General features: G+C 42.4%; 6 non-coding genes across 6 annotated transcripts; all 6 read right to left on the bottom strand.

The window, feature by feature from the left end:
- Positions 1-559: 559 nt before the first annotated feature.
- LOC135035241 (U1 spliceosomal RNA) lies at positions 560-722 on the bottom strand. Its single transcript, XR_010230311.1, has one exon. It is a non-coding gene; the product is annotated as a U1 spliceosomal RNA (small nuclear RNA).
- A 152-nt stretch (positions 723-874) lies between these two features.
- Positions 875-1,038, bottom strand: LOC135035292 (U1 spliceosomal RNA). Its single transcript, XR_010230354.1, has one exon. It is a non-coding gene; the product is annotated as a U1 spliceosomal RNA (small nuclear RNA).
- Positions 1,039-12,810: 11,772 nt separating this feature from the next.
- LOC135035327 (U1 spliceosomal RNA) lies at positions 12,811-12,974 on the bottom strand. Its single transcript, XR_010230387.1, has one exon. It is a non-coding gene; the product is annotated as a U1 spliceosomal RNA (small nuclear RNA).
- Positions 12,975-13,124: 150 nt separating this feature from the next.
- On the bottom strand, positions 13,125-13,288 carry LOC135035303 (U1 spliceosomal RNA). Its single transcript, XR_010230364.1, has one exon. It is a non-coding gene; the product is annotated as a U1 spliceosomal RNA (small nuclear RNA).
- A 674-nt stretch (positions 13,289-13,962) lies between these two features.
- LOC135035240 (U1 spliceosomal RNA) lies at positions 13,963-14,125 on the bottom strand. Its single transcript, XR_010230310.1, has one exon. It is a non-coding gene; the product is annotated as a U1 spliceosomal RNA (small nuclear RNA).
- Positions 14,126-14,277: 152 nt separating this feature from the next.
- On the bottom strand, positions 14,278-14,441 carry LOC135035285 (U1 spliceosomal RNA). Its single transcript, XR_010230347.1, has one exon. It is a non-coding gene; the product is annotated as a U1 spliceosomal RNA (small nuclear RNA).
- Positions 14,442-21,096: the final 6,655 nt, after the last annotated feature.

The following is a 21,096-nucleotide window of genomic DNA, read 5'->3' as shown; positions in this document are numbered from 1 at the left end:
ACACATATTTTCAGATGAACATGGGGTGGCAGAAGGCTGCCTAATACTGAAGCACCCCCAAACAACAAACCAAATGCAACAACTAGTGCAAGCATTCCTGGGGGATGGCCTGCAGCAGATGGATTTGAATATGGTGATGTCATCCAAGCAGTGGGTCAAAGTTGGCTTCAACCCTCGTCTGCATATGAAAAGAGAAAAGGAGCGTGCAGGGCATGGAGGCCTTTTGTGGTGCTTGGATGACCCCTAGTTCGCATTAAGCACCCCCACCCTCCTTCGGTGTGGGGCTCATGTTGGCCATTCCCCAGCCCCTGAAGCATTCAAGCTGATTTCTTGCAGCAGCTGGGCACTGTAACAGCTCCAGAGCTGCTCTGTAAAGCAAGTAAAAGGGTGTGGGCCCTGCAGCACTACCTGTAGTTTGCATTGTGCATTGGGAGGCACAAAGTAAGCAGACGGGAGGAGAAGTCAGGATAGTGCACAAGGGTATAGAAGGGAGGGGCTCAAGAAAAAAGAAGTGGAACCAGACAGCAAACTAGGCTGGAGAGAGACCTGAGACAAAGAGATCTGAATTACATGAGAGCCGACCAGGGAAAACTCAAATTATGCAGTCAAGTTTCCCACATTTGGGGAAATCGCAGGGGCAGCACACCCAGAGTGCAATGGGTGAGCCTTGCCCTGGGAGAAGCAACTTCATGATCATAGTATCTCACCTGGCAGGTAAGTAGGAGTTGGGCTAGAGCTGGGGAGGGTCGCTGCTCGGGCACCCCCCTGTCAAGTGAAGGAGATCCAACTGAGGCAGCACAAGGGAACTCTCGAAAGAAGAACAAGGCTAGAGGAAGATCTGAGACAAAGAAATCTGACTTTTACCAGAGCTGACCAGAGGAAAGCACAAACACAGTCCCCCACTACCACAAATAATGCAGTCGAGTTTCCCACATTTGGGGAAATCACAGGGGTCAGCATACCCAGAATGCAATGAATGAACCTAACCCTGGGAGAACAATCTTCATGACCATGGTATCTCCTATGCAAAATAAGTATGATTTGGGATAGGGCTGGGGAGGGCCGTTGCTCAGGCACATCTCTGTCAAGTAAGTTGCATTTGATTTGTTGTTTGGGGGTGCTTCAGTATTAGGCAGCCTTCTGCCCTACCATGTTCATCTGAAAATATGTGTTCTCCCTGCAGTTGTTGTCCCCAGATGAGAGTTCCCTTGTGCTGCCTCAGTTGAATCTCCTTTTGGAGAAGACCTCAATAAGATTGTAGCTGATCTGGCTACTGCTAAAACAGCTTGCCTACCTAGTATGACTCCTACCACGCAGAAGGCTAAAAGTACTTTTCTTGGCCCTTTCATCCTCCAGGTAAAGCGTACCCAAGGTCAGGCATACCCAAAGCAAGCTCATGTTTCCAGACCTGCCAAGCCCAGACTGAAGCAATCCTGGGCTGCCCATCAGCCTGCTTCCAAAACGGACAAGCCTGCCGCATGACGGTGCAGGCCTCCCTCTGGGGGATCCCAGGGTGGGGGGCCCGACTTCTAGGTTTGGCAAAGAAAGGTATAATTCTAAGCTAGAGAATTCTGTTTGGAGCTCACCTTGTACTTTGTGAAGAAATAATCAGCATTGTGGCTGAGCAGATACATGTAGTGTGTGGCTGCAAACTGCATGGATCTGCTGCGTTGTAATGCTGATTCTTTTTTTTTGCAAAGTACCAATAGCTTCATATAATGTTCACAATTTTTATGCAGGATCAAATAGCTCAATAGGTAGGGTGTTTGATTAGAATTCAACAGGTTATAGGTTTGAATCCTGGGTATGGTAGTTTGAGATGTGTTATTTAATAAAGTATGTTGTTCTGACTGCCGGCATCCTATCACCTGGGATATCATACTAAATAAATGGAGTTGATAAAATTTTTTTTTTTTTTTTTAACTAGGGACAATTTCCAGATACTTCTCTTTATAACTGAGATTGCCCCCTGGAACTTCACATCAGTTGACAACTATGCATGAGTGGGCAGTGCTTGCCCTGGATCTGTCCACCCATTTATGTGCCGCCATAAAATAAAGCATGACTAACAGTTATCCTGGGCGTACACTACACAATTATCTGTCAGGCTATCTATCCAGTCTGGATGGATGGAATGAAAATCTGGTAATGTATAGGAGCAAATGTCAATTAACCATTTGCTCCCAAACACTAGAAAAGTGGTCAAAAATGGTCATTACACAAATTGGTTAAACCCAAAATTTAACCAATTTGTTTAGGGGACCATTTTTGTCCATTTTTTAGTGTTTGAGAGTAAATCGTTGATGGTCATTTGCTCACATAGATAACCGGATTTCTATTCCAACCAGCCAGTGTTGGAGAGATGGTCTGCCAGATTACATAATGCATACCAGAGCCATAACTAGACTTTTTGGTGCCCTGTGACAGAGAATTATATGCCCTCCCCCCCATTTTTGCAATATGGACAAAAGGCGCATGCCTTGTGGGGAAGGGGCATAACAAGATTGGTCTCAGAGAAAGCACATGAGATATGAAGATATATCTAGTATACTTGACACTCAATGGTTTGTGGTATTGCAGGGGTGCCCTCCTTAAATGCATATACAGTCACACATGGCATGTTTGTGTAAATGGCATATCAGCAGTCAGCACTAACTGGTGACATGCCATTTGTACAAGTAAGCCATGTGTGACTAATATATAAACATACTTTATTAAATAACACCTCAAACTATCATACCCAGGATTCAAACCTATAACCTGTTAAATTCTAATCAAACACCCTACCCATTGAGCTACTTGATCCTGCATCTATTCTAACCTCCAAAAACAGATTCAGTTGCATTTTCCAGCGTGTTTTGTTTGCGCCTTTGCAAATGTCTTACATCGACAAACTTATTTAGTACTATTTTGCAAATAGGGTTACATTGTCGCAACATTGTGTTCCCTAATTGCTTGATTTTTTCAATGCAAAAATTGATAAAGACACCTGATAATTGCTCTGTGGAGTCTTCTTTTGTGTCTACTTCTTATCTACATTTAATTCCCTACCTATAATCAAGGCATTTTTAAATGCTGGGTGCTGCCAGGACGTGAGGCCTACCTAGTCTTTAGATCTGAATTTGAATGTACTTGTGAACTAACTTAATTTCCTACTTCTAAACTCATTCCTAAATTCACTACTTACATTAATCCTGTAGTTGGGCATTTTGAGCCTTCAATTGTGGGCATTGTTTTGTGTCCAGACCAGCAGCTGGTGGTGTGCATTTGCTGGAAAGGCATCGAAGACCTCCGATATGCTGCATCTCCTGATGTGTGTCTGCCTCAAGTGGCTGTCAGCAAATGCATGCTAGACACCCCATTCCAAGCTGATTGTGACATCACGGAACATGCATCATAGAACAGGCATGCTAGAACATGGGTCTTCAACCTGCGACCCTCCAGCTGCTGTGGAACTACATATCCCAGCATGCCCTGCCTCAGTTTTAGCATACCTTAATAGCAAAACTGTGGCAGGGCATGCTGGGATGTGTAGTTTCACAGCAGCTGGAGGGCCACAGGATGAAGACCCATGTGCTAGAACCAAACCGCAGGTACATTGAATGCTAGCAAGCTGAATGTTTAAATCCTTTTTGTTCCGCAGCATTCCAATGCGGAAGATTCCATGGAACCAGAGATTATTCCATTGAGAAGGACATGCTGCCTGGATGACTGCACTGTGCAAATTAAATCACGGAGCCAGTTGGCTTGTGGGTGGCTCTGGTGACTGGGTGGTTGGGTGGGCGGTGTGTCGGAGGTGGAGTACATGCAAATGAATGTGTATCATCCAGCTAGTGAGAGAGAAAACTCATGCAGGAGTGTGCCTGCTTGTCAGTGAGTTATGCACCTTGCCAGACGTCAAATCTACATGGAGCAACTGGAGGGGACAAGAGCAGGTTTGGAAAATATACACAGAAGAGCATATATGCTGGCGCATTCTCCATGATTGTGTCAGCTTATGTTTTGGTGCACTGCACTTTCCTCCACTAAGTTTTAGCCATTTTGTTTAAACGCAAGTGTAGTTGCTTCTCGCTCTTTTGGCTGTGATATTGTATTGTGGTTGAAGAGTCTGCTGGAGGGATTGTTTTCTTCATTGGCGAGAGACTGAAGATATTCCAGGATGGAAGGCTTGGGAACACTATCCGTTTTTCAGTTGTGGAAGAGTTGAAAGACCGGATTGGACTACATTTTATAGTAAAGGGTATCTTTGTATTTATTAATCCTCCCTTTATATGTGTCTGTCTTTCAATAAAGCTTTGGGCTTGTGATTCCGTCACCCTCTTACACTCCACACCCATAGCCTTATTAACTATTGTATTGTTTAAATGTATAGTGCAGTTCATGATTTATAGTGTAGGCTGACCTGTACTGTAGTTCTTGAACTGTACTATACCGACAGAATTTGTATTGTGTTTTGGCTGTGCTGCAACACAGTACTTATGTGTGTAATGTTTATGTATGTTTTTTTGCTTCTTTATGTCAATAAAGACTGCTTTTTCAATCCAATATCTGAAAACAATCAATGTTTATCTTTGATGGCAATAGAAGTGGTATGATATTTGCTGCTTTTGAAAGGCAATATCTGATATGTCCCCTATCTGGGAACCATATATTAAATGGCTTTTCAGAAAAGGGAGATGGGAGAAGAGCTTTCAGTACTTGTAGGACCGATGCACATTTCCTATTCTAGCCTCCAAAAACAGATTCAGTTGCATTTTCCAGCGTGTTTTGGATGCGCCTTTGCAAATGTCTTACATCGACAAACTTATTTAGTACTATTTTGCAAATAGGGTTACATTGTTGCAACATTGTGTTCCCTAATTGCTTGATTTTTTAAATGCAACAATTGATAAAAACACCTGATAACTGCTCTGCGGAGTCTTATTTTGTGTCTACTTCTTATCTACATTTAATTCCGTACCTCTAATCAAGGCATTTTTAAATGCTGGCGGCTGCCAGGACGTGAGGCCTACCTAGACTTTAGATCTGAATTTGAATGTACTTGTGAACTAACTTAATTTCCTACTTCTAAATTCATTCCTAAATTCACTACTTACATGAATCCTGTAGTTGGGCATTTTGGGACTTCGATTGTGGGCATTGTTTTGTGTCCAGACCAGCAGCAGGTGGTGTGCATTTGCTGGAAAGGCATCGAAGACCTCCGATATGCTGCATCTCCTGATGTGTGTCTCCCTCAAGTGGCTGTCAGCAAATGCCTGCTAGACACCCCATTCCAAGCTGATTGTGACATCACGGAACATGCATCATAGAACAGGCATGCTAAAACATGGGTCTTCAACCTGCGACCCTCCAGCTGCTGTGGAACTACACATCCCAGCATGCCCTGCCTCAGTTTTAGCATACCTTATAGCAAAACTGTGGCAGGGCGTGCTGGGATGTGTAGTTTCACAGCAGCTGGAGGGCCACAGGATGAAGACCCATGTGCTAGAGCCAAGCCGCAGGTACATTGAATGCTAGCAAGCTGAATATTTAAATCCTTTTTGTTCCGCAGCATTCCAATGCGGAAGATTCCATGGAACCAGAGATCCTTCCATTGAGAAGGACATGCTGCCTGGATGACTACACTGTGCAAATTAAATCACGGAGCCAGTTGGTTTGTGGGTGGCTCTGGTGACTGGGTGGTTGGGTGGGTGGTGTGTCGGAGGTGGAGCACATGCAAATGATTGTGTATCATCCAGCTAGTGAGAGTGAAAACTCATGCAGGAGTGTGCCTGCTTGTCAGTGGGTTATGCACCTTGCCAGACGTTAAATCTACATAGAGCAGCTGGAGGGGACAAGAGCATGTTTGCAAAATATAGATAGAAGAGCATATATGCTGGCGCATTCTCCATGATTGTGTCAGCTTATGTTTTGGTGCACTGCACTTTCCTCCACTAAGTTTTAGCCATTTTTGTTAAGCTCAAGTGTAGTTGCTTCTCGGCCTTTTGGCTGTGATCTTGTATTGTGGTTGAAGGGTCTGCTGGAGGGAGGGATTGCTTTCTTCATTGGCGAAAGACCAAAGATATTCCAGGATGGAAGGCTTGGGAACACTATCTGTTTTTCAGTTGTGGAAGAGCACAGAGGTCGGATTGGACTACATTCTATAGTAAAGGATGTCTTTCTATTTATTAAACCTCCCCTTATATGTGTCAGTCTTTCAATAAAGCTTCGGGCTTGTGATTCCCTCACCCTCTTACACTCCACACCCATAGCCTTATTAACTGTTGTATTATTGTACAGTTTAAATGTATAGTGCAGTTCATGATTTATAGTGTAGGCTGGCCTGTGCTGTAGTTCTTGAACTGTACTATACCATCAGCATTTCTATTGTGTTTTGGCTGTGCCGCAACGCGGTACTTATGTGTGTAATGTTTATGTATGTTTTTTTGCTTCTTTATGTGCATCGGTCCTACAAGTAATGAAAGCTCTTCTCCCATCTCCCTTTTCTGAAAAGCCATTTAATATATGGTTCCCAGATAGGGGACATATCAGATATTGGATTTCAAAAGCATCAAATATCATACCACTTTTATTGCCATCAAAGATAAACATTGATTGTTTTCAGATATTGGCTTGAAAAAGCAGTCTTTATTGACATAAAAAAAAAACATACATAAACATTGCACACATAAATACAGTGTTGCAGCACAGCCAAAACACAATACAAATGCTGACGGTATAGTACAGTTCAAGAACTACAGCACAGGCCAGTCTACACTATAAATCATGAACTGCACTATACATTTAAAGTATACAATAATACAACAGTTAATAAGGCTATGGGTGTGGAGTGTAAGAGGGTGAGGGATTCACAAAACCGAAGCTTTATTGTAACACAGACACATATAAGGGGAGGGTCAATAAATAGAAAGATATCCTTTACTATAGAATGTAGTCCAATCCGACCTCTGTGCTCTTCCACAACTGAAAAACAGATAGTGTTCCCAAGCCTTCCATCCTGGAATATCTTTGGTCTTTCGCCAATGATCCTAAAGCTAAATACAGTATTAATGGCACTATACTGGAAACTACTGAGGAGGAAAGGGATCTAGGAGTCACTATTTCAGATGACTTAAAGGCAGGTAAGCAATGTAACAAGGCAATGAGGAAGGCTAGTCAGATGCTTGGCTGCATTGGGAGAGGAATCAGCAGCAGAAAGAAAGAAGTAATAATGCCACTGTATAGGTCATTGGTACGGCCTCATCTAGAATACTGTATTCAGTTCTGGAGGCCATATCTTCAAAAGGATATTAATACATTAGAAACTGTACAAAGGAGGGCAACTAAAATGGTGCATGGCCTACATCACAAAACATACCCAGAAAGACTAAGAAATCTCAATATGTATAGTTTGGAGCAGAGAAGAGAAAGGGGGGACATGATAGAAACTTTCAAATATATGAAGGGTTTTAACAAAGTCCAGGAGGGAAACATTCTCCAAATGAAGAGAAGCAATAGGACACGAGGACATGCACTGAGACTGGAGGGGGGGAGGTTCAGGGGAAATTTGCGGAAAAATTATTTCACAGAAAGGGTAGTGGACAAGTGGAATAGCCTCCCATCAGAGGTGGTAGAGGCTAAGACAGTAGAGCAATTTAAACATGCATGGGATAGACATAAGGATATCCTTACAAAGAAATAAGGATCAAATAAGGTTAGTGATAAAAAAAAATAATATATAAAAAAAAAAAAAAAGGGGCAGACTAGATGGGCCAAGTGGTTCTTATCTGCCGACAAATTCTATGTTTCTATGTTTCTATGTAATGAAGAAAACAATCCCTCCCTCCAGCAGACCCTTCAACCACGATACAAGATCACAGCCAAAAGGCCGAGAAGCAACTACACTTGAGCTTAACAAAAATGGCTAAAACTTAGTGGAGGAAAGTGCAGTGCACCAAAACATAAGCTGACACAATCATGGAGAATGCGCCAGCATATATGCTCTTCTATCTATATTTTGCAAACCTGCTCTTGTCCCCTCCAGCTGCTCTATGTAGATTTAACGTCTGGCAAGGTGCATAACCCACTGACAAGCAGGAACACTCCTGCATGAGTTTTCTCTCTCACTAGCTGGATGATACACAATCATTTGCATGCGCTCCACTTCCGACACACCACCCACCCAACCACCCAGTCACCAGAGCCACCCACAAGCCAACTGGCTCCGTGATTTAATTTGCACAGTGTAGTCATCCAGGCAGCATGTCCTTCTCAATGGAAGGATCTCTGGTTCCATGGAATCTTCCGCATTGGAATGCTGCGGAACAAAAAGGATTTAAATATTCAGCTTGCTAGCATTCAATGTACCTGCGGCTTGGCTCTAGCACATGGGTCTTCATCCTGTGGCCCTCCAGCTGCTGTGAAACTACACATCCCAGCATGCCCTGCCACAGTTTTGCTATTAAGGTATGCTAAAACTGAGGCAGGGCATGCTGGGATGTGTAGTTCCACAGCAGCTGGAGGGTCGCAGGTTGAAGACCCATGTTTTAGCATGCCTGTTCTATGATGCATGTTCCATGATGTCACAATCAGCTTGGAATGGGGTGTCTAGCAGGCATTTGCTGACAGCCACTTGAGGGAGACACACATCAGGAGATGCAGCATATCGGAGGTCTTCGATGCCTTTCCAGCAAATGCACACCACCTGCTGCTGGTCTGGACACAAAACAATGCCCACAATCGAAGTCCCAAAATGCCCAACTACAGGATTCATGTAAGTAGTGAATTTAGGAATGAATTTAGAAGTAGGAAATTAAGTTAGTTCACAAGTACATTCAAATTCAGATCTAAAGACTAAACACAAAACACAAAATAAGACTCCACAGAGCAATTATCAGGTGTCTTTATCAATTGTTGCATTTAAAAAATCAAGCAATTAGGGAACACAATGTTGCGACAATGTAACCCTATTTGCAAAATAGTACTAAATAAGTTTGTCGATGTAAGACATTTGCAAAGGCGCAAACAAAACACGCTGGAAAATGCAACTGAATCTGTTTTTGGAGGTTAGAAAAGATGCAGGATCAAGTAGCTCCATGGGTAGGGTGTTTGATTAGAATTCAACAGGTTATAGGTTTGAATCCTGGGTATGATAGTTTGAGGTGTTATTTAATAAAGCATGTTTATATATTAGTCACACATGGCTTACTTGTACAAATGGCATGTCACAAGTTAGTGCTGACTGCTGATATGCCATTTGCACTAAAACAAATTAAAATGGTAAAAGTTATTGTACTTTAAGTAAAAATAAAAGCTAAAATATCTATCCCAGTTTTGGATTACTTTAATGAACAAAAAAAAATGCATATAGCAAAGGATAGTTTCAATCTGCCTACCTCTGGGTTATGGACCCAGCATGCTTCCATTACAGTACTCTGCTGCACATGTAAGTGCAAGAGATCCTGAAGCACTCACTCATCATGGGAAAGTACCAATGTGTTTCTTCATTGGTTGATGGAAGAAACATCTTACAAAAACTCTCCACATTATTGACTTTTTAAAATGTTTCTAGGAATCGTTCTAGATGAATGCTTATTAGCCTTTGTCAGTATGGACTTTTACAAAGTGTTGCTGTGGCGCAATCAGTTACTGTGTAAGGCTATTAACCAAAAGGTTGGTGGTTCAATCCCACCCAGGGACGTAATTGACCTTGTTATCAGATTTTGGTGATCTTTATGTAGACAAGTGAAAATTTCAAACCCCCTCTTATGGTGTAGGGTACCTGGCCTTCTCTGATGTAATCAGAGTTAGATTTGATTCAGTGATTTTATAAAAACAGCTAGGAAGCACAATTTAGCAGTGGGTTGCAGAGAAAAAGAAATATGCTGGCAAAAAAATCCAATTGAGTGATTAAACAGCTTTTCATTTTCTGGCTTTATTTTTATGCTAACAAATTTGTTCTCTGAAAAGTGTCCACAAAGCCAAGTTTCTGATTAACACATTTGTAGGGATGGTTTTTAACCTATTACTAAATTAAACTTGCTTCATTGGAAAGGCAGCAAGATGCATCCTCATTTCAATATCTACTGAAATAATACAGGTTGACACCAGGAAACATTAACGCCACTGCATCCTTTGTGCTTTCTCATGTGGAAGTCTGTTTAATGTGAAAACAAGGTGATATCTAATTAGCACACAGGTAAGGAATTAAGAAAATCTTTATTTAAGGGTGAAGATGTTTCTCACAAAATCGTTGCCCCAATGCATCATTGAAATTCAAGCTGGAAAGATGATTTTAATATATCACTTGTACATTTTGTATTGCTCTTCTGGTGACAATGTAGTTTGTTTTTGTCAATTACCATTTTAATAATCGGGTAAAGAAAATTAAGTGGATTTTTGAAAGAAAACAATACTGTCAATATACTATTAAAACAAATGAAAATGGTAAAAGTTATTGTACTTTAAGTAAAAATAAAAGAGCAAAAATATCAATCCCAGTTTTGGATTACTTTAATTAACAAAAAAAAAACGCATATAGCAGAGGATAGTTTCAATCTGCCTACCTCTGGGCTATGGACCCAGCATGCTTCCATTACAGTACTCTGCTGCACATGTAATTGCAAGAGATCCTGAAGCACTCACTCATCATGGGAAAGTACCAATGTGTTTCTTCATTGGTTGATGGAAGAAACATCTTACAAAAACTCTCCAGATTATTGACTATTTAAAGTTTTTCTAGGAAACGTTCTAGATGAATGCTTATTAGCCTTTGTCAGTATGTACTTTTGCAAAGTGTCGCTGTGGCGCAATCAGTTAGTGTGTACAGCTATTAACCAAAAGGTTGGTGGTTCAATCCCACCCAGGGATGTAATTGACCTTGTTATCAGATTTTGGTGATCTTTAAGTAGACAAGTCAAAATTTCAAAAACCCCTGTTATGGTGTAGGGTACCTGGCCTTCTCTGATGTAATCAGAGTTAGATTTGATTCAGTGATTTTATAAAAACAGCTAGGAAGCACAATTTAGCAGTGGTTTGCAGAGAAAAAGAAATATGCTGGCAAAAAAATCAAATTGAGTGATTAAACAGCTCTTCATTTTCTGGCTTTATTTTTATGCTAACAAATTTGTTCTCTGAAAAGTGTCCACAAAGCCAAGTATCTGATTAACATCTTTGTAGGGATGGTTTTTCACCTATTACTAAATTAAACTTGCTTCATTGGAAAGGCAGCAAGATGCATCCTCATTTCAATATCTACTGAAATAATACAGGTTGACACCAGGAAACATTAACGCCACTGCATCCTTGCTGCTTTCTCATGTGGAAGTCTGTTTAATGTGAAAACAAGGTGATATCTAATTAGCACACAGGTAAGGAATTAAGAAAATCTTTATTTAAGGGTGAAGATGTTTCTCACAAAATCGTTGCCCCAATGCATCATTGAAATTCAAGCTGGAAAGATGATTTTAATATATCACTTGTAAATTTTGTATTGCTCTTCTGGTGACAATGTAGTTTGTTTTTGTCAATTACCATTTTAATAATAGGGTAAAGAAAATTAAGTGGATTTTTGAAAGAAAACAATACTGTCAATATACTATTAAAACAAATTAAAATGGTAAAAGTTATTGTACTTTAAGTAAAAATAAAAGAGCAAAAATATCAATCCCAGTTTTGGATTACTTTAATTAACAAAAAAAAAAATGCATATAGCAGAGGATAGTTTCAATCTGCCTACCTCTGGGTTAAGGGGCCCAGCATGCTTCCATTGCAGTACTCTGCTGCACATGTAAGTGCAAGAGATCCTGAAGCACTCACTCATCATGGGAAAGTACCAATGCGTTTCTTCATTGGTTGATGGAAGAAACATCTTACAAAAACTCTCCAGATTATTGACTTTTTAAAGTTTTCTAGGAAACGTTCTAGATGAATGCTTATTAACCTTTGTCAGTATGTACTTTTGCAAAGTGTCTCGGTGGTGCAATCGGTTAGTGTGTTTGGTTATTAACCAAAGGGTTGGTGGTTCAATCCCACCCAGGGATGTTATTGACCTTGTCATCAAATTTTGGTGATCTTTAAGTAGACAAGTCAAAATTTCAAACCCCCTCTTATGGTGTAGGGTACCTGGCCTTCTCTGATGTAATCAGAGTTAGATTTGATTAAGTGATTTTATAAAAGAACAGCTAGGAAGCACAACTTAGCAGTGGGTTGCAGAGAAAAAGAAATACGCTTGCAGAAAAATCCAATTGAGTGATTAAACAGCTCTTCATTTTCTGGCTTTATTTTTATGCTAACTAATTTGTTCTCTGAAAAGTGTCCACAAAGCCAAGTATCTGATTAACACCTTTGTAGGGATGGTTTTTCACCTATTACTAAATTAAACTTGCTTCATTGGAAAGGCAGCAAGTGATGTCATCCAAGCAGTGGGTCAAAGTTGGCTTCAACCCTCGTCTGCTTATGAAAAGAGAAAAGGGATATGCAGGGCATGGCGGCCTTTTGCGACGCTTGGATGACCCCTAGTTCGCATTAAACACCCCCACCCTCCTTCGGTGTGGGGCTCATGTTGGCCATGCCCCAGCCCCTGAAGCATTCAAGCTGATTTCTTGCAGCAGCTGGGTACTGTAACAGCTCCAGAGCTGCTCTGTAAGGCAAGTAAAAGGGTGTGGGCCCTGCAGCACTACCTGTAGTTTGCATTGTGCATTGGAAGGCACAAAGTAAGCAGACGGGAGGAGAAGTCAGGATAGTGCACAAGGTTATAGAAGGGAGGGGCTCAAGAAAAGAGAAGTGGAAACAGACAGCATACTAGGCTGGAGAGAGACCTGAGACAAAGAGATCTGAATTATACGAGAGCCGTCCAGGGGAAACACAAATTATGCAGTCAAGTTTCCCACATTTGGGGAAATCGCAAGGGGCAGCACACCCAGAGTGCAATGGGTGAGCCTTGCCCTGGGAGAAGCACCTTCATGATCATAGTATCTCACCTGGCAGGTTAGTAGGAGTTGGGCTAGAGCTGGGGAGGGTCGCTGCTCGGGCACTACCTTTCAAGTGAAGGAGATCCAACTGAGGCAGCACAAGGGAACTCTCAAAAGAAGAACAAGGCTAGAGGAAGATCTGAGACAAAGAAATCTGACTTTACCAGAGCTGACCAGAGGAAAGCACAAACACAGTCCACCACTACCACAAATAATGCAGTCGAGTTTCCCACATTTGGGGAAATCACAGGGGTCAGCATACCCAGAATGCAATGAATGAACCTCACCCTGGGAAAACAATCTTCATGACAATAGTATCTCCTATGCAAAATAAGTATGATTTGGGATAGGGCTGGGGAGGGCCGCTGCTCAGGCACATCTCTGTCAAGTAAAGGAGATTCAACTGAGGCAGCACAAGGGAACTCTCATCTGGGGACAACAACTGCAGGGAGAACACATATTTTCAGATGAACATGGGGTGGCAGAAGGCTGCCTAATACTGAAGCACCCCCAAACAACAAACCAAATGCAACAACTAGTGCAAGCATTCCTGGGGGATGGCCTGCAGCAGATGGATTTGAATATGGTGATGTCATCCAAGCAGTGGGTCAAAGGTGGCTTCAACCCTTGTCTGCATATGAAAAGAGAAAAGGAGCGTGCAGGGCATGGAGGCCTTTTGTGGTGCTTGGATGACCCCTAGTTGGCATTAAGCACCCCCACCCTCCTTCGGTGTGGGGCTCATGTTGGCCATTCCCCAGCCCCTGAAGCATTCAAGCTGATTTCTTGCAGCAGCTGGGCACTGTAACAGCTCCAGAGCTGCTCTGTAAAGCAAGTAAAAGGGTGTGGGCCCTGCAGCACTACCCGTAGTTTGCATTGTGCATTGGGAGGCACAAAGTAAGCAGACGGGAGGAGAAGTCAGGATAGTGCACAAGGGTATAGAAGGGAGGGGCTCAAGAAAAAAGAAGTGGAACCAGACAGCAAACTAGGCTGGAGAGAGACCTGAGACAAAGAGATCTGAATTACATGAGAGCCGACCAGGGAAAACTCAAATTATGCAGTCAAGTTTCCCACATTTGGGGAAATCGCAGGGGCAGCACACCCAGAGTGCAATGGGTGAGCCTTGCCCTGGGAGAAGCAACTTCATGATCATAGTATCTCACCTGGCAGGTAAGTAGGAGTTGGGCTAGAGCTGGGGAGGGTCGCTGCTCGGGCACCCCCCTGTCAAGTGAAGGAGATCCAACTGAGGCAGCACAAGGGAACTCTCGAAAGAAGAACAAGGCTAGAGGAAGATCTGAGACAAAGAAATCTGAATTTTACCAGAGCTGACCAGAGGAAAGCACAAATACAGTCCCCCACTACCACAAATAATGCAGTCGAGTTTCCCACATTTGGGGAAATCACAGGGGTCAGCATACCCAGAATGCAATGAATGAACCTAACCCTGGGAGAACAATCTTCATGACCATGGTATCTCCTATGCAAAATAAGTATGATTTGGGATAGGGCTGGGGAGGGCCGTTGCTCAGGCACATCTCTGTCAAGTAAGTTGCATTTGATTTGTTGTTTGGGGGTGCTTCAGTATTAGGCAGCCTTCTGCCCTACCATGTTCATCTGAAAATATGTGTTCTCCCTGCAGTTGTTGTCCCCAGATGAGAGTTCCCTTGTGCTGCCTCAGTTGAATCTCCTTTTGGAGAAGACCTCAATAAGATTGTAGCTGATCTGGCTACTGCTAAAACAGCTTGCCTACCTAGTATGACTCCTACCACGCAGAAGGCTAAAAGTACTTTTCTTGGCCCTTTCATCCTCCAGGTAAAGCGTACCCAAGGTCAGGCATACCCAAAGCAAGCTCATGTTTCCAGACCTGCCAAGCCCAGACTGAAGCAATCCTGGGCTGCCCATCAGCCTGCTTCCAAAACGGACAAGCCTGCCGCATGACGGTGCAGGCCTCCCTCTGGGGGATCCCAGGGTGGGGGGCCCGACTTCTAGGTTTGGCAAAGAAAGGTATAATTCTAAGCTAGAGAATTCTGTTTGGAGCTCACCTTGTACTTTGTGAAGAAATAATCAGCATTGTGGCTGAGCAGATACATGTAGTGTGTGGCTGCAAACTGCATGGATCTGCTGCGTTGTAATGCTGATTCTTTTTTTTTGCAAAGTACCAATAGCTTCATATAATGTTCACAATTTTTATGCAGGATCAAATAGCTCAATAGGTAGGGTGTTTGATTAGAATTCAACAGGTTATAGGTTTGAATCCTGGGTATGGTAGTTTGAGATGTGTTATTTAATAAAGTATGTTGTTCTGACTGCCGGCATCCTATCACCTGGGATATCATACTAAATAAATGGAGTTGATCAAATTTTTTTTTTTTTTTTAACTAGGGACAATTTCCAGATACTTCCCTTTATAACTGAGATTGCCCCCTGGAACTTCACATCAGTTGACAACTATGCATGAGTGGGCAGTGCTTGCCCTGGATCTGTCCACCCATTTATGTGCCGCCATAAAATAAAGCATGACTAACAGTTATCCTGGGCGTACACTACACAATTATCTGTCAGGCTATCTATCCAGTCTGGATGGTTGGAATGAAAATCTGGTAATGTATAGGAGCAAATGTCAATTAACCATTTGCTCCCAAACACTAGAAAAGTGGTCAAAAATGGTCATTACACAAATTGGTTAAACCCAAAATTTAACCAATTTGTTTAGGGGACCATTTTTGTCCATTTTTTAGTGTTTGAGAGTAAATCGTTGATGGTCATTTGCTCACATAGATAACCGGATTTCTATTCCAACCAGCCAGTGTTGGAGAGATGGTCTGCCAGATTACATAATGCATACCAGAGCCATAACTAGACTTTTTGGTGCCCTGTGACAGAGAATTATATGCCCTCCCCCCCATTTTTGCAATATGGACAAAAGGCGCATGCCTTGTGGGGAAGGGGCATAACAAGATTGGTCTCAGAGAAAGCACATGAGATATGAAGATATATCTAGTATACTTGACACTCAATGGTTTGTGGTATTGCAGGGGTGCCCTCCTTAAATGCATATACAGTCACACATGGTATGTTTGTGTAAATGGCATATCAGCAGTCAGCACTAACTGGTGACATGCCATTTGTACAAGTAAGCCATGTGTGACTAATATATAAACATACTTTATTAAATAACACCTCAAACTATCATACCCAGGATTCAAACCTAAAACCTGTTAAATTCTAATCAAACACCCTACCCATTGAGCTACTTGATCCTGCATCTATTCTAACCTCCAAAAACAGATTCAGTTGCATTTTCCAGCGTGTTTTGTTTGCGCCTTTGCAAATGTCTTACATCGACAAACTTATTTAGTACTATTTTGCAAATAGGGTTACATTGTCGCAACATTGTGTTCCCTAATTGCTTGATTTTTTAAATGCAAAAATTGATAAAGACACCTGATAATTGCTCTGTGGAGTCTTCTTTTGTGTCTACTTCTTATCTACATTTACTTCCCTACCTATAATCAAGGCATTTTTAAATGCTGGGTGCTGCCAGGACGTGAGGCCTACCTAGTCTTTAGATCTGAATTTGAATGTACTTGTGAACTAACTTAATTTCCTACTTCTAAATTCATTCCTAAATTCACTACTTACATTAATCCTGTAGTTGGGCATTTTGAGCCTTCAATTGTGGGCATTGTTTTGTGTCCAGACCAGCAGCTGGTGGTGTGCATTTGCTGGAAAGGCATCGAAGACCTCCGATATGCTGCATCTCCTGATGTGTGTCTGCCTCAAGTGGCTGTCAGCAAATGCATGCTAGACACCCCATTCCAAGCTGATTGTGACATCACGGAACATGCATCATAGAACAGGCATGCTAGAACATGGGTCTTCAACCTGCGACCCTCCAGCTGCTGTGGAACTACATATCCCAGCATGCCCTGCCTCAGTTTTAGCATACCTTAAAAGCAAAACTGTGGCAGGGCATGCTGGGATGTGTAGTTTCACAGCAGCTGGAGGGCCACAGGATGAAGACCCATGTGCTAGAACCAAACCGCAGGTACATTGAATGCTAGCAAGCTGAATGTTTAAATCCTTTTTGTTCCGCAGCATTCCAATGCGGAAGATTCCATGGAACCAGAGATTATTCCATTGAGAAGGACATGCTGCCTGGATGACTGCACTGTGCAAATTAAATCACGGAGCCAGTTGGCTTGTGGGTGGCTCTGGTGACTGGGTGGTTGGGTGGGCGGTGTGTCGGAGGTGGAGCACATGCAAATGAATGTGTATCATCCAGCTAGTGAGAGAGAAAACTCATGTAGGAGTGTGCCTGCTTGTCAGTGAGTTATGCACCTTGCCAGACGTCAAATCTACATGGAGCAACTGGAGGGGACAAGAGCAGGTTTGGAAAATATAGACAGAAGAGCATATATGCTGGCGCATTCTCCATGATTGTGTCAGCTTATGTTTTGGTGCACTGCACTTTCCTCCACTAAGTTTTAGCCATTTTGTTTAAACGCAAGTGTAGTTGCTTCTCGCTCTTTTGGCTGTGATATTGTATTGTGGTTGAAGAGTCTGCTGGAGGGATTGTTTTCTTCATTGGCGAGAGACTGAAGATATTCCAGGATGGAAGGCTTGGGAACACTATCCGTTTTTCAGTTGTGGAAGAGTTGAAAGACCGGATTGGACTACATTCTATAGTAAAGGGTATCTTTGTATTTATTAATCCTCCCTTTATATGTGTCTGTCTTTCAATAAAGCTTTGGGCTTGTGATTCCGTCACCCTCTTACACTCCACACCCATAGCCTTATTAACTATTGTATTGTTTAAATGTATAGTGCAGTTCATGATTTATAGTGTAGGCTGACCTGTGCTGTAGTTCTTGAACTGTACTATACCGACAGCATTTGTATTGTGTTTTGGCTGTGCTGCAACACAGTACTTATGTGTGTAATGTTTATGTATGTTTTTTTGCTTCTTTATGTCAATAAAGACTGCTTTTTCAATCCAATATCTGAAAACAATCAATGTTTATCTTTGATGGCAATAGAAGTGGTATGATATTTGCTGCTTTTGAAAGGCAATATCTGATATGTCCCCTATCTGGGAACCATATATTAAATGGCTTTTCAGAAAAGGGAGATGGGAGAAGAGCTTTCAGTACTTGTAGGACCGATGCACATTTCCTATTCTAGCCTCCAAAAACAGATTCAGTTGCATTTTCCAGCGTGTTTTGGATGCGCCTTTGCAAATGTCTTACATCGACAAACTTATTTAGTACTATTTTGCAAATAGGGTTACATTGTTGCAACCTAATTGCTTGATTTTTTAAATGCAACAATTGATAAAAACACCTGATAACTGCTCTGCGGAGTCTTATTTTGTGTCTACTTCTTATCTACATTTAATTCCGTACCTCTAATCAAGGCATTTTTAAATGCTGGCGGCTGCCAGGACGTGAGGCCTACCTAGACTTTAGATCTGAATTTGAATGTACTTGTGAACTAACTTAATTTCCTACTTCTAAATTCATTCCTAAATTCACTACTTACATGAATCCTGTAGTTGGGCATTTTGGGACTTCGATTGTGGGCATTGTTTTGTGTCCAGACCAGCAGCAGGTGGTGTGCATTTGCTGGAAAGGCATCGAAGACCTCCGATATGCTGCATCTCCTGATGTGTGTCTCCCTCAAGTGGCTGTCAGCAAATGCCTGCTAGACACCCCATTCCAAGCTGATTGTGACATCACGGAACATGCATCATAGAACAGGCATGCTAAAACATGGGTCTTCAACCTGCGACCCTCCAGCTGCTGTGGAACTACACATCCCAGCATGCCCTGCCTCAGTTTTAGCATACCTTATAGCAAAACTGTGGCAGGGCATGCTGGGATGTGTAGTTTCACAGCAGCTGGAGGGCCACAGGATGAAGACCCATGTGCTAGAGCCAAGCCGCAGGTACATTGAATGCTAGCAAGCTGAATATTTAAATCCTTTTTGTTCCGCAGCATTCCAATGCGGAAGATTCCATGGAACCAGAGATCCTTCCATTGAGAAGGACATGCTGCCTGGATGACTACACTGTGCAAATTAAATCACGGAGCCAGTTGGTTTGTGGGTGGCTCTGGTGACTGGGTGGTTGGGTGGGTGGTGTGTCGGAGGTGGAGCACATGCAAATGATTGTGTATCATCCAGCTAGTGAGAGTGAAAACTCATGCAGGAGTGTGCCTGCTTGTCAGTGGGTTATGCACCTTGCCAGACGTTAAATCTACATAGAGCAGCTGGAGGGGACAAGAGCAGGTTTGCAAAATATAGATAGAAGAGCATATATGCTGGCGCATTCTCCATGATTGTGTCAGCTTATGTTTTGGTGCACTGCACTTTCCTCCACTAAGTTTTAGCCATTTTTGTTAAGCTCAAGTGTAGTTGCTTCTCGGCCTTTTGGCTGTGATCTTGTATTGTGGTTGAAGGGTCTGCTGGAGGGAGGGATTGCTTTCTTCATTGGCGAAAGACCAAAGATATTCCAGGATGGAAGGCTTGGGAACACTATCCGTTTTTCAATTGTGGAAGAGTTGAAAGACCGGATTGGACTACATTCTATAGTAAAGGATGTCTTTCTATTTATTAATCCTCCCCTTATATGTGTCAGTCTTTCAATAAAGCTTCGGGCTTGTGATTCCCTCACCCTCTTACACTCCACACCCATAGCCTTATTAACTGTTGTATTATTGTACAGTTTAAATGTATAGTGCAGTTCATGATTTATAGTGTAGGCTGGCCTGTGCTGTAGTTCTTGAACTGTACTATACCGTCAGCATTTCTATTGTGTTTTGGCATTGCCGCAACGCGGTACTTATGTGTGTAATGTTTATGTATGTTTTTTTTCTTCTTTATGTGCATCGGTCCTACAAGTACTGAAAGCTCTTCTCCCATCTCCCTTTTCTGAAAAGCCATTTAATATATGGTTCCCAGATAGGGGACATATCAGATATTGCCTTTCAAAAGCATCAAATATCATACCACTTTTATTGCCATCAAAGATAAACATTGATTGTTTTCAGATATTGGCTTGAAAAAGCAGTTTTTATTGACATTAAAAAAACATACATAAACATTACACACATAAGTACAGTGTTACAGCACAGCCAAAACACAATACAAATGCTGACGGTATAGTACAGTTCCAGAACTACAGCACAGGCCAGCCTACACTATAAATCATGAACTGCACTATACATTTAAACTATACAATAATACAACAGTTAATAAGGCTATGGGTGTGGAGTGTAAGAGGGTGAGGGATTCACAAAACCGAAGCTTTATTGTAACACAGACACATATAAGGGGAGGGTCAATAAATAGAAAGATATCCTTTACTATAGAATGTAGTCCAATCCGACCTCTGTGCTCTTCCACAACTGAAAAACAGATAGTGTTCCCAAGCCTTCCATCCTGGAATATCTTTGGTCTTTCGCCAATGAAGAAAACAATCCCTCCCTCCAGCAGACCCTTCAACCACGATACAAGATCACAGCCAAAAGGCCGAGAAGCAACTACACTTGAGCTTAACAAAAATGGCTAAAACTTAGTGGAGGAAAGTGCAGTGCACCAAAACATAAGCTGACACAATCATGGAGAATGCGCCAGCATATATGCTCTTCTATCTATATTTTGCAAACCTGCTCTTGTCCCCTCCAGCTGCTCTATGTAGATTTAACGTCTGGCAAGGTGCATAACCCACTGACAAGCAGGCACACTCCTGCATGAGTTTTCTCTCTCACTAGCTGGATGATACACAATCATTTGCATGCGCTCCACTTCCGACACACCACCCACCCAACCACCCAGTCACCAGAGCCACCCACAAGCCAACTGGCTCCGTGATTTAATTTGCACAGTGTAGTCATCCAGGCAGCATGTCCTTCTCAATGGAAGGATCTCTGGTTCCATGGAATCTTCCGCATTGGAATGCTGCGGAACAAAAAGGATTTAAATATTCAGCTTGCTAGCATTCAATGTACCTGCGGCTTGGCTCTAGCACATGGGTCTTCATCCTGTGGCCCTCCAGCTGCTGTGAAACTACACATCCCAGCATGCCCTGCCACAGTTTTGCTATTAAGGTATGCTAAAACTGAGGCAGGGCATGCTGGGATGTGTAGTT

The sequence above is a fragment of the Pseudophryne corroboree genome, unplaced genomic scaffold (assembly GCF_028390025.1).
Source record: "Pseudophryne corroboree isolate aPseCor3 unplaced genomic scaffold, aPseCor3.hap2 scaffold_596, whole genome shotgun sequence".
Classification (NCBI taxonomy): Eukaryota; Metazoa; Chordata; class Amphibia; order Anura; family Myobatrachidae; genus Pseudophryne; species Pseudophryne corroboree.
The sequence above is the reverse complement of the archived record's forward strand: the minus strand, read 5'-3'. Positions and strand labels throughout refer to the sequence as shown.